Source organism: Podarcis melisellensis (genome assembly GCF_964234715.1).
Source record: "Podarcis melisellensis genome assembly, chromosome: 8".
NCBI lineage: Eukaryota > Metazoa > Chordata > Lepidosauria > Squamata > Lacertidae > Podarcis > Podarcis melisellensis.
In genome coordinates this window covers 2,305,165-2,318,738 of record NC_138540.1, presented here as the reverse complement: position 1 = coordinate 2,318,738, position 13,574 = coordinate 2,305,165, and the positions used below count along the sequence as shown (strand labels likewise).

Below are 13,574 nucleotides of genomic sequence, written 5' to 3'. Positions count from 1 at the left end.
TGTACTGGCCTACCCACGGATTACCACTTCCTAGACTACCACCGACTCGAGACTGGCGGTAGGTCAAACCCGGATCGAATGGGGGACTTTGACTTCTGCCTTCCTGAGTCCCGGACATTGCTACGACATTCTCTCGTACCCCGACTGACAGACAATGAGTATTGGGAACTCTTCATCCGAGACCAGGCCCTACACCGAATCGGATCAGCCGCCCTCACCCTCGACCATTCTTCCTACCGACTCACCTGTAAGAACGGAACCCACTTTCTCTACGGCAACGGGGAACTCTTGAGAAACCCTAATTGGACCGAAATCGAGAGAGGGGGAGGCATAACAGCCTATACAGACACAAGCCACCCCTCGGATAACTTGATTTTCGGCTTCCAATGCCTCCTCATGACCCCGGAACCGCGGAAACCCCAACTACAAGGACTTTGCCTGAGACGGTTCTGTTGCCTTTGGAACCTCGGAACTACCCACGATTGGAGGGGTGCAGAATACCTAGAAGGGTGGCATCATCCGGCACACCCCTCGCGCTCCCCCACGTGGGATAACGTTGGACCTTTGAGATGTGGGGGTATAGCCAAAGACAGACGCCTCCTAAACACCACCGACCCCCTTCATCCACTTGGCACAGCACCCCGGCAACTTGGTGCTGACCCCTCCTTCCCGGGAGAAGATCTCCTTTCTTCCTGGGAGCAGAATTCATATATTAAACTCCTGGGCCAGGTGGCCAAGGAGGCACCCTACCCTGAATGCTGGATCTGCGCTCATGCGCCCAGCCACCTTCAACAGAGCCTTCCTCTCGTTCCGGTCCCAGTCACCTTAGAACAATTCCGTTCGGGGGACGTTGCCTCCTGGAACCTAACTGCGTTGAACTTGACCCATCAATACCTTTACCTTACCGGCCCGACAAAAGGACCTCTCTGCCGCACCTTCACGGGGGAAGGGACATTCATTGGGTCCAGTACCTGCACGTCCAACCTGGAACTTTTACCCACCGGCCATGTCTCCGTCACTGACATGACCGGGTCCCGGACTTTCCCGAACCTCACCCTCGCCTGGGCCACCGCCGTCGGACACCCCCCGGCCTGGCAGCCTCAACCTGCGGACTCCATGTTATTACAAGCTTTCGCCTCCGGGAGAATGGAATCCTACCTGAGCGGCCTGTTTTGGGTGTGCGGCCATCGCGCATACACCTGGGTGAGCCCACATATGTCAGGATCGTGCTTCGTGGGATACATTGTTCCCGGCATAAGAGTGGTCCCACATCTACCCCCCGGGAGGCAGAGGAACAAGAGAGAACAAAAGGGACTATCGGACTTGTCCGATGTCGCTGCAAACGGAGAAACTGTTGGTCGAGCACTCTTCCCTGCCTACGGGGCCGGCTCCAACCATGTGGACATACTCCGCCTTACGGACATCCTCCTGAAATTTATGCAGGAAGCGACCCAAATCACAGACTCCCTGATGTCAGAGCTGTCAGAAGTGAGACAACTGAGTTTACAAACCCGGATTGCAACGGACTTTCTCCTTTCCAGCCAAGGGGGGACATGCGCTTTAATAGGTACTGAGTGTTGCACCTATGTGACGGACCAGACTTTGAACATCACCGGACACTTGAACAATATCCACGAGTTGGCTGGGAAACTAGATGAAATCCGACATGAAGGACTATCCGACATAGACTTATGGGGATGGTTGCCCAAGCTTGGATGGCTCCGACAGTTACTTAAGGTGATGTTACTTACCGCCCTTATAGTCGTCCTTTGCCTTTCAATGCTCTGCTGCGCTATACACTGTGTTTCCCCTTGCTGTTCTCTTCTCCGCTGTCCCACTCAGCCCACCTCCCTTTCTCTTCGAGCCTATTCTCACACTCGCAACCATCCCGTCTTCCCGGAATATGTGCAGATGAGGCACCTTGGGGAAGGAGAGTATGAAATCACAGGGGTATAGGGTGCGGAGAAAAGATTTGCAAGTTCTTACAGAACTTTAATGCAAATCTATCTCCGAATGGGGGACTGATACGGAAGGAGCAAGGGGGGGTACCCATCCTTCCCCGGCGCTCCCTGAAGGGGCCCGAGCCGATGACCTCCACAGTGACCAGCCTGGCCCCGAACCTTCAGCCCCACACCGTTGCACAAGCACCACACTATACCCCTGCCTTGCCTTGTAAATAAAAGGCTCTCTTTTCCTCTCTTCACGCGGGCGGAATAAGCCCCATCTTTTCTATACCTTTCTCCCTCCTATTTCCAACGTGAGTCGACCGTATTACATTGTAGCCCCATTCACAAAACGGGCTGCGCCTTAGCCAATCACAGCCGTGCATTCATCCTGCAGGAGCTAGCTCAGGGAGCTCTTGCACGCCTCATTGAACCCACTGACAAGCTGCTGACGGCCCCCCGCTGCGAGAACAATGGAACCGAAACCTGGGGCCTCGTAAAACTGTCAAAGTCTTGCTACAATGTATCCATTTGTTTCCGTTCTCAATATACAATACACACTTGACCGGCAAAGCAGCCGGAACCTTCGGAAAATGATATAAAATCAGCCAGAGCTCCGATTCTCTCCATTTTGACGCCATTCTATTCAGTTCCCTCTGGACTCCATGTTACCGCTCCACTGCCATAATCCCCTGAGCGACAGGTCACGTACTCAGGAAGACCTCTAATCCGCTCGAATCGTTCTGCCAAACACTTCCTCCGGGCAATGCCAGGTGGCAGACGACGCATATCTGTTCCATTGTCTCGCCATCACCTGTACTCAAGAACTGTTTATCCATGTTATCTATGCATATTCCTTATTCTGCATATCTTCCCCTCCCTTCCTGAAATGCTAATATGTGTAACCCTGCCCATCTGTAATGTATTCATGACGTGTTCACATGTAACCCAACCTTCCCATAACATATTCATGACGTTTTCTGCATTGTATTCTGGGACTTGGAGGGAACCTTTAAAAGTCTATGTCACCCCATTCTCGGGGTTCAATGCCATCTTGAACCTGTTGCGCAATAAACTCGGATCTCCGCATCTTGCTCCAGTCTCCGGCTGAGCTTATTTCTTCCGCTAGGACCCGCGGACTCTGTCCGACGAACCGGGTGGCAGGGTAGCCCCGCACCCGGGATTTTTCCGTAACAGCGCGAATGTTATTTTTGCAGCATGCGACACCGTGTACTGCGACGGGCAAGTCGCCAGCTGAGCTGCTCTTGGGTAGAAGACTGGTAACGGTGCTGGATTATGTCCACCCGGATAAAATGCCAAACCGTAATTCAAGAGCAACCCCCCAGGCTGAGACTGACACAACAAGGTATCTCGCCCCTGAAGATCTGGTCTGGGTGAGGAACTATTCACGAGGTTCGCGGTGGGTGGCTGGTGTGGTCACCCGGACTAGTGGACCTGTGTCCTATTATGTGACCTTGGAAAATGGGCAAGTTTGGAAGAGACATATAGATCAGCTGAGGCGCCGGGCGCTCAGCAGGGAGGAGTCTGATAATTCATCCCTGGCTAACGATGCAGAGCTGCAAGACCAGAGTGAAAATGGCCCAGAGGTGCAGTCACCAGGGGCTTCAGCAAATGAACCAGGGTCTGCTAGTCCTCAGGATGACGAGGTACAGGTAGGGGACCCTGAGATGTCTGGGACTCCATCTGTTCCCCCCTACCACAGGTGACACCCAATCCAGAACCGGCAAAACCTGTTGTCAGGAGATCAAGTAGAAGTTGTAGGACCCCACAGTACCTGAGAGATTACGTCTGCTGTGCTCACTGGGGGGGGGGAGGGGTGTTGTGTATTGAGTCAAAGGATTTTATGTCTGTATTATTATTGTCTGTATTTGCATTAGGGTAAAGTAACTGCCTTTTGGTTCCAGAGGGTACAGCTACTATTGGTTCATTTAAGCTGCTGTATTTGGATCCTCTGTCTTATTGGTTTCCTCCAAAAGGCAGGAATGTGATTGCCTGATACTGTTCCCTCCAAAATGTATCCTTTCTAGTTAGTTCCCTGTCCCTATAAATGTAGCTTTCCCCTCCTCAGTCTCAGTCTTGTTTGCTTGAATAAAGAAGTGTTACTAGAGAACTGTCTCCAGCATATTATGTCAAGAGAGCTGAAATCACAAACCCCACGTCACAACACTTTGAACCTGGCCCTGTAGCAATGGGGCCTGCTTCAGAGCAGAAATGCTTAGGACTGCACTGTTAGGACTTTGCACCTGTAGAGTCTCATGCTGTTGAGAATTTTTGCCTGGAAAACGTTAGAAATGGTGTGAAATAAGAGCTGACACAAATATTTGCAGGTGTGTGAAACTTGCTGAAATTTCTAGTTTTGGTGCTCATTTCAAACTCAGCATTTTACTTCATGTTTTTTGAATGTGAAAATTAGCCTCACATTAAAGTGCTTTATTCTTGTTATTATTGTTCTGGCAAGCATGAAATATGAAATGTCATAAGCTGTCAGCGGCCAGGTATGGAATACTAAGGCATGACATCTATCAGTTTATACCTGGCATGGTGTATTGGTCAGAGTGTCCAACAGAGGCAGGCAAACCCAGGTTCAAAACAGCACTCGGTCAGGATGCGCCCATCACTATCTCTCAGCCAAGGGTGGTTCTGAGCATGTATGCTACCGAGAGCCAGTGGCAACGGGGGGCGGAGAGCAGGCGGGGGTGGGGCTGGTGCATGTCCTGGGGGCCTGGCATGCCACCTGTGGGGGCGTGGCACCCAGCACACATGGAGGGGCAGCCACGATGGCACCCCACTGGGATTGCACTGCCAGGGGCAGTGCGCTCCCCCCGCACTCCTCTTCCTCTGCCACTGCCAAGAGCTCCTGGGAAGAAGAACAAGATGCAAGCATAATTTTAAAAATACCAAACTTGGATGGTCTCATGCCTATCAGATTGGAAGGAAATGGGGCCATGTGCTTAAAATACACCATAAAACAAAGGCTGACACTGTGAGGGCCATTGCATACTTGCACTATGGCTCTGGGAGTGACTGTGCTGGGGGGATGGAGACGGAGGCGGGAGGGCAAGGAGACAACTAGAACGTGGAGCTGAAAGCCACCACTTCCCTTTTTCTAAAAAAGATGCGTTAGGAAGTTGGCAGATTAACGCAATGCTATATACAATCTGTATACAACTACTCCACTTGGGTCAGGAACAGATTGTGATGGATACAGCAATGGGATTAGGTCCTTTCACTTGTCTCTGACCACACCCTCCCCTCCCTCATATTCTACTTATCATGTTGGGAGGAGAAATGACTGCATCCACTGCATATCTGCACACATACATTAATTGATTTAAATATATCAATATATATATATCAAATATATATATCAAATATATCAAGAGCCAGTGTGGTGTATTGGTTAAGAGCGGTAGTCACGTAATCTGGGGAACCGGGTTCGAGTCTCCGCTCCTCCACATGCAGCTGCTGGGTGACCTTGGGCCAGTCACACTTCTTTGAAGTCTCTCAGCCCCACTCACCTCACAGAGTGTTTGTTGTGGGGGAGGAAGGGAAAGGAGATTGTTAGCCGCTTTGAGACTCCTGAAGGGGAGTGAAAGGCGGGATATCAAATCCAAACTCTTAAACTCTATATGCAGGTAGAAAATTTCTATTTATTAGCCATGAGACCAGGCATTAAAGAGCCCAGAATCAGGTAGGAGATCAACACCTGTACCCCAGACCACCTACCAACTTGAATACCACTTCAGCTAAAATGAAAAACAAGGCAGTCCACCTTCAAACCAGTGCAAATGAGAACTTTGTTTTTTGTTAAGTTGCTCAATGTACTCATGGAAATTAGGACAAATGCTTGTCGCCTAACTGCTGCCTAAACAAAACAAAGGCTTAGTAAAGACAGGATGTAATCTAACATCCACATCATCTCTGTGCAAGGAAATGAAGAGGAACACTGAATAAGATGGCGATGGGAGAAGGCTTTGTTAATGTTGGTGCCATTTGTATCTTATTTGTAATGCAAATGGACAATCTTGAAAATATGTGACTTCTTTCCCTCTAGTGGCTGATCTAGGGAGTTGTATTGATACGGAAGGGGGGGCATGTCTTCTTCACCTTCTTCTTTGCTACAATATATCAATTTATTTCCAATTGTCAATGTCAAAAGGGACTAAAATCTATAAAATTCATAGAAAATCAATGTGCCAATTTGCTCAATTTCTCTAGGACTCCACCACACCTCCCCTGTCCTCCATAATCCCTCAAGCAAGGTGTCAAGACCCTAATCCTGTCAAATCACTCTGCCAAGCAATGCAGAGTGCAATGCCAGTACATGGACCATTGTCTTCTCATCAGGATTTGCTTAGCTGCGCATATCTCCAGCTCTGCATATTCCCCCTCCCTCCTCCATATGTTAATCCACGTAACCCAACCTCCCTTTAAAATATTCATGATGTAATCTGTGTAACCCAACCTCTCTTTAATGTATTCATGATGTAACTATGATGTATTTTGCACTGTATTCTGGGACATGGAGGGAAGTTTCAAAAGTTTATGTCACCCCTTTCTCGCTGTTCAATCTCACCTTGAACCTGTTGCGCAATAAACTTCGATCTTCTGCAGCTTGCTCCTGTCTCCGGCTGAGCTCATTTTCCTCCACAGGGACCCGCGGACTTAGTCCGATGAGCTGGGTGGCAGAGCAGACTCGCACTCAGATTTTACCGTAACAGTATAATTATTGTTTCTGTGGGGGGTTTGTTCCTGGCCCCCACGTGTGTTGGTGGAGCATGCATAAGCCCAGCCCAGCCTCTTATGCCCCACCCCTGTTCTGCCCTCTTTGGGTTCCAAAAGGACCCACGGGTTGGCTGTCACGCATCAATTGAACGCACACAAAATAGTCACTCCCTGTACTCAGTGTTTTATTCCATTTCCCAAGAAACTCAAGATAGCGTACAAAGTTTTCCCCTGCCCATTTTATCCTCCCAACAACTCTTTGAGAAAGGCTAGGCTTAGAGAGATTGTCTCCCCGGCCCAAGGTCACTCAGGACTGGTTAAGTCTTCGCTGAGTGGGGAATTGGAATCCAGCTCTTGCTTATCCTTGGCTCATACTCTTACAAAGCATTTGCCAACCGGATGCCTTCCGTGCTGGCAGGCTGGGGTTGAGGGACTGCCAGTCTGCAGACTGAAATGCTTGAGGGGACATATATAGGGTAAGGCCATTGTGCAAGGAAACTGGTTGCAAGCTCATCTGCAAGTCACCAGCTGTTCCTTTTAGCTAAAGATGTTGGGAGTTGACTGATCCTGGGACTTTCTGCAAGCAAAGCATTTGTTCTGTTACTTCCTCCCCATACCATGCATATCAGTGTTTAAAATAAATTAAAAAATTAAAAAATTGTCCAGTAGCACCTTTAAAAAGGAATTAGCTCAAGTTCAACATGGAACTCATCCCAGTTCATATCTGTTCCTTTAATGAGCTGGTTCAGTGCACATTCAGCTCACAGTTAAGTTCAAGGTCATTCAAATGATGCTTGGCAATAGAAAATAGAAAATAGCATTCAGAATGTTACAAGCTGGCTACTGAGTGGAATGTGAATTGTTTAGTTTATTCCTCCCCCCCCCCAAAAAAATCACGATCTTTAAGTTTAAAGGCCCAAAGAGCTTAAAGAGGGGGGGAAACCCCACATGTGAGATAATTGAAGATCCGCGGACACGGAGCAATGGATCCAAACTACAAGAAAGAAGATTCCACCTAAGCATTAGGAAGAACTTCCTGGCAGTAAGAGCTGTTTGACAGTGGAATTTGCTGCCAAGGAGTGTGGTGGAGTCTCCTTCTTTGTAGGTCTTTAAGCAGAGGCTTGACAACCATATGTCAGGAGTGCTCTGATGGTGTTTCCTGCTTGGCAGGGGGTTGGACTCAATGGCCCTTGTGGTCTCTTCCAACTCTATGATTCTATGATTCTAATTAGAAATAATTTAAAGTTCTACCCCCAAAATGAACTTAGTTCATGTTCAGTTCAACGAGCAACTATGGAAACTACTACCAGGTGTAGTTAAGTATTTTTGAACTTATCCAGTGAACTTTGCTAAACTGAACTAGTTCATTCCATGTGCTGTATGAGGTAGATCCATGCACAGGGGCCCAACAGTAAAAATATTACTTTTTGATTACCAAGATAGGTAAGATGTCTGGAGGCAAATCAGGGCTGACCAAGTGTTGGGGATTTTCAAACGGCATTCATCTCAGTGAAGACTATGCAGGAAAACTTCCTGCTCACAACTGAGTCCAGTGGGACAGATCCCAAAAGCTAACACCTTTAGGATATATATATATATATATATATAAATTAAAAATAAAAAAATTGTCCAGTAGCACCATAGAGACCAACTAAGTTTGTTCTTGGTATGAGCATCTGTGTTCTCATACCAAGAACAAACTTAGTTGGTTTCTAAGGTGCTACTGGACAATTTTTGTAAAAAAAAAATTAAATATATTTCTACTGCGTCAGACCAACATGGCTATCTACCTGAATCTAGAACCTTTATTTATTTAATGGCAATTATTTATCCATTTTTAAATATCTATATCTCATCTTTCCACTTAAAGAAAAGTATTCAATGTGACTTATGACATACCATTTGATAGCACAACCATGATTAATAAAAATTATCAATATACGCAATCTCACTTTAAATTTCTGAAGTGTTGATTTGCCCTCTAGTGGACAGATGTACAATAGCACCTTATTTGAAAGGAGGAGGGAATTATTAGGAAAATTTGTGACAGCTCAGAAGATGGAACAGAATGACTTTTATAGAATTTAAACTATATTAAAATTAACATAGAGGGATGCAGGTTGCACTGTGGTCTAAACCACAGAGCCTAGGGCTTGATGATCAGAAGGTCGGCGGTTCGAATCCCCGCAACGGGGTGAGCTCCCTTTGCTGGGTCCCTGCTCCTGCCTACCTAGCAGTTTGAAAGCACGAAGTGCAAGTCAATAAATAGGTACCGCTCCGGCGGGAAGGTAAACGGCGTTTCCGTGCGCTGCTCTGGTTCGCCAGAAGTGGCTTAGTCATGCTGGCCACATGACCCGGAAGCTGTCTGTGGACAAACGCCGGCTCCCTCGGCCAAGAAAGCGAGATGAGCGCCGCAACCCCAGAGTCGTCTGCGACTGGACTTAATCATCAGGGATCCCTTTACCTTAAAATTAACATAATAGCATTCAACAGAGAGAAATTTAAATTTATACATTTAGGCAAATATCAGGTGCATAGTTACTAGGATGGTGGAGACTTGGCTTAGCAGCAGAACATGTGAAAAAGATCTCAGAATTATAGGAAATCTCAAGCTGAATTTGGGTCAGCCATGAGATGCAAATGCAAAACAAGCCTAATGTGGTTTTGTCTGCATTCAGAGAACCATAATTTTGAAGTCGTGGAAAATAATTCCACTTTATTCTGTCTGTTCATACTTCAGACGGGGACCTGCTTTAGGCACCATATTTTAAAAAGAATATAAAGAAACAGGTTCAAAGAGGGGCAATGAAAATGATCAGATATGCGGAAAACATGTTCTATGATAAATGGATGGGGGAGCTAGGTATATTTAGCTTGGCATAAAGAATAATCAGAAGGTGGTGCTCTTCAGAATTGTCATATAGAAGACTGGCATAGCTAATAGACAAACATGTTCCATCAATGAGTATTAATGACATTTGGTGTCTGATGGCTAATTATAATGCAGCATTCCCAGTTGATTGTCTCATCACTGCTGTTTTAAAAAACCACTGTGGGGTTTTTTTTGCATACCTTCTTGGTCTAATTTAATTATCGCTGTCCATAGTGTTTGCATTTCATTCCCACAGCAACCAACTTGATGTGGAAAATGTTTCTTGATGGGAGAAAGTTTCAAAAGCTGTGATGCAAGTATGTAACATAAGAAAAGTCTACTGAATCAGTACAATGGTTCATCTCTGTTCACACAACCAGATGTCCTTATTTGAAACCAAGCAAAACCTGAGTACAACACTATCCCTAAATGTGAAATTTAGATGTTTTGCCCCAGTGTGCATCAATTTATACTTGCTTGCTTTGAATTGCATCTGCCTAATTCTGGAGAGATCCTTTTGGAGCTTTTTGTTTTTACCACCCTGATTGTTTATTGGAGCTTGTTTTGATATTGTTGCTATAAGTTGCAGAGGCCGGAACCTTATGCTTTGAGTACTTCATACTCTGCTTGTCATCTCTAGGCTGCAATGCCCTTTCTCCAATGTCATCTCCACGAAACGTAGCAAGTATGTTAGCCAATGCAATTCTGGGCTGCATCAATAGGAGTATAGCATCTAGATCAAGGGAAGTAATAGTGCCACTGTATTCTGCTCTGGTCAGACCTCACCTGGAGTACTGTGTCCACTTCTGGGCACCACAGTTCAAGAAGGACACTGACAAACTGGAACATGTCCAGAGGAGGGCAACCAAAATGGTCAAAGGCTGGAAACGATGCCTTGGCAGAGGGTTGGACTCGATGGCCCTTGTGGTCTCTTCCAACTCTATGATTGTATGATTCTAGTTTTGTTGGTGTGTTAAGCTGTCATGATGTGTATATGGAAAGTTGGCATATAAACAATTTAACTGAATAAATAATAATGGCGGGAAAATATTCCCACCCTGTGCACGTCAGGCAGAGGCTGAGAGTTTTATGTCACCTCTTATGTGAGGTGAAATTCAGGGGCTCCCAATTCCCAGCTCTGCCCCTTATCTGGCAGGGTGATATAGTGGGCAGAGCATCACACTAAAACCTGGGAGACCAGAGTTCAAATCCCCACCTAGCCATTAGGGCTGTTCATAAAAAACTTTTTTTTTTAAATGTCTGCTCCAAAGGACTTATCTTACTGCAGTAGGGATTATATCTAAAATTTCATGCATATCAGTTAATATCTTGATCCTCCTTCACTGAATAGAAATTTCAGCCTTCATGACATAGGAAAACGGCTAAGTAAACAGCTATTTTAGTCACTTTATGACTAATTCAGCTTTATTTTGCAGGAATTGCACTTTTTAAAAGAACAATAAAAGATACAGAATACAAATTGATACACCAGTACTTTTTTTTTTTTAAAAAAAAACCTTTTAATGATGATAGTATTGAGATTTAAATGCAAATATGACTCATACAAACCTACATCATTATTATTTCTACATTTAAGCAACTGGATACATGAATATTGATTACCAACTTTTATTATGACATAACTTAATACTAATAATGACACGTAAAGTTACATTTACATTACTTCAAGAACAAATAAAAAAATAAAGCTGTGAATGTGAACTATTTTTGGACAAGATCCTTTGATTCCTTTTTGGGTATTTGGCCCAATTCTCCATTGATGTCTTTATAGTTGCATCATGTCACTTCATACCAACTACATTCTGGCTTGTTTTTGTCACCTCCTTGACAGCCCTCTCCACCATTTATGTGTAACACTTAAATTTAGGTCTTAATTAATAAGTCTTAAAAAATAAGTCTGAATGATTTGCAGGACAAATATCTTCCTCTATTGTTTCAACTTTATCTTCACCACAGTCACCAGTATCAACAATATCAACATTATCGGCAGCAACAATTTGAAAGTGAGATTCTCGTTGTTGTCATTCCTGAGCAACCCTGGTTCCCTCTGCTTTCTTACTTAACTCTTTCTGCTGTTGTTTCCTGGTAGCCTTTATCCACTGTACTACTTATGGTCATCTTCCGAATGGATCGCTGATTTTTGAGAAATTCACTCTCTATCTTTGGCACATTCTCATTGTCAACAACTTCAAACAAACAGGAAATTCCTTTCAGAAACACATCTTTCTTATTTTTGAAGAAGTCTGAAAGATCATAGGGATTTGGACGCTTTGGATTCTTATACCTTCTGGCAGCTGGTATTCTGATTATGCTTTGACGCTTTTCATACACTTTCAGAACACGGGCCTTAATTGTGTCTTTTCGGACTGTTGGTATGGATGCACGTTTGTAAACACTTTCAACTTTCGACACAACAATCTCTGCAATAATAGAATTGTCTGGTTCCTTTTTTGCAGAGTTTTCAATCATCCATTTTTCTTTCTCATGCAAGAAGCACTTAGCAATATCCAATTCTGTTGGAAGTACGCTCACAGGCAAATCGGCTGGCTGACCAAACGCCAGTTGATCTGTAGATATTCTTGTGGGTATTGATGGTGAAGCTGCCATTATCTAATCGTATATTGCTCTCACTCCTTAAATGTCTTTCACTTAATACATACTGTCCTCAGACTCTTCAATCAAAATATTAGAGTTGCACACCTGTGAACAAGACAGAAGATTAATATTTTGGGATATAATAAGAGAAAAACATATATTGAAAATAGCTGGGATAAAGGAAATCATATTCAGCATCTTGTTCTTAAAAAATGCAATTCCTACAAAATAAAGCTGAATTGGTCATAAAGTGATGAAAATAGCTGTTTACTTGGCCGTTTTCCTATGTCATGAAGGCTGAAATTTCAATTCAATGGAGGGTCAATATATTAACTGATATGCATGAAATTTTAGATATAGCTATATAATTCCTATTGTAGCAAGACCTTTGCAGCAGGTGTTTTTTTTAAAAAGTTTTTTTATGAACCACCCTACTAGCCATGAACCTCATTGTAATTGGGCCACTCGCTCTCTGCCTAACCTACCTCACAGGGTTGTTGTGGGAATAAATGAGGAAAAGCACATGTGCCCCCCTATTATTATTCCTGTAACGAAACGACCAGATACTTTTTCAGCTCACAGGATGCCCCACCAAGCATGAGTATGTATAGAAGGGTAGGATAGCAAGGGTGCAATGCAAGTCTCTCTCACTTGACGCTACACCTGAGCAAAGCCGAACCGGGCTGAGGCAGGCGCTGGGCGCAGAGAGAGCCGTTTCCTCAGAAGGACCTCGGTGGGGCTTCCTTCCCCGGAAGAAGGCGCGGCAAGGGGAGCTGCTGCTGCTGCTGCTGCCCTTCATCCAACCGAGGATCGCAGGGCGGCCTACAAGAGAGACAGTTACGAGAGGCTCTCCCTCCTGCGTCAGGGGAACCTTTTCGCCTTGTTTGTGCAGTTTGGCGGGGGGGGGGGGAGTGGAAGCGCCTCCTCCTGATGTCCTCCGTTTGCAGACGAAATAGAAGGCGCGATTGTCTTAATGGCGGGACTTAATGAGGTCCGCAGGCTTGAGATCCACCGAGCGCTCTCTTGGAATAGGAGGGGAATAACGCCCCTCCCCCGCGCAGGCCGCCACCTCCATTTTTCTCTCTCCTCGCAAACAAACAAGCAGGGGAGGGGGAGACAATATGGGCGGGAAACTCTCCTTCTTCCCGATTGGTTCAAAGTGCTGTTACTCAGTTGATACCGCCTCCTGTACGACCGCTTTTGTCGTTTACTGGTCAAAAGGGTAGTCACTCCACACTCTTCCCTCCTACGCGGAGCGACGCCTCGTTCCGCCCCCTTCGCTTTCTACGTGCCGTGTGCAAAGGAAGAGGGGATGGGGGGGGGGTTGATGATTGTAAAAAAAAACAGCCGTTAAACGGACCGCGGGGCGGAGCTTACGCGAGGAAGTAAGAAGCAGT

General features: G+C 45.6%; 1 protein-coding gene and 1 long non-coding RNA gene across 4 annotated transcripts in view; both read right to left on the bottom strand.

Moving 5' to 3' along the window:
• The window catches only part of LOC309375832 (putative CENPB DNA-binding domain-containing protein 1), a gene marked incomplete at its 3' end in the record, with an annotated part of 146,563 nt that extends 139,945 nt beyond the window's left edge, over window positions 1-6,618 (bottom strand). The window contains exon 1 of the mRNA XM_081921749.1: window positions 6,541-6,618. The remainder of the gene's footprint in view (window positions 1-6,540) is intronic.
• Window positions 6,619-11,174: 4,556 nt separating this feature from the next.
• On the bottom strand, window positions 11,175-13,546 carry LOC309375588. 3 transcript variants are annotated; one of them, XR_014170963.1, is made up of 2 exons: window positions 12,829-13,546; window positions 11,175-12,282 (listed from the first exon to the last, which is right to left on the bottom strand). It is a non-coding gene; the product is annotated as an uncharacterized lncRNA (long non-coding RNA). The 3 variants fall into 3 exon arrangements; XR_014170964.1 differs by having other exon boundaries at window positions 12,841-13,546; XR_014170965.1 differs by lacking the exon at window positions 12,829-13,546 and adding an exon at window positions 12,663-12,809.
• Between the last annotated feature and the right edge of the window lie 28 nt (window positions 13,547-13,574).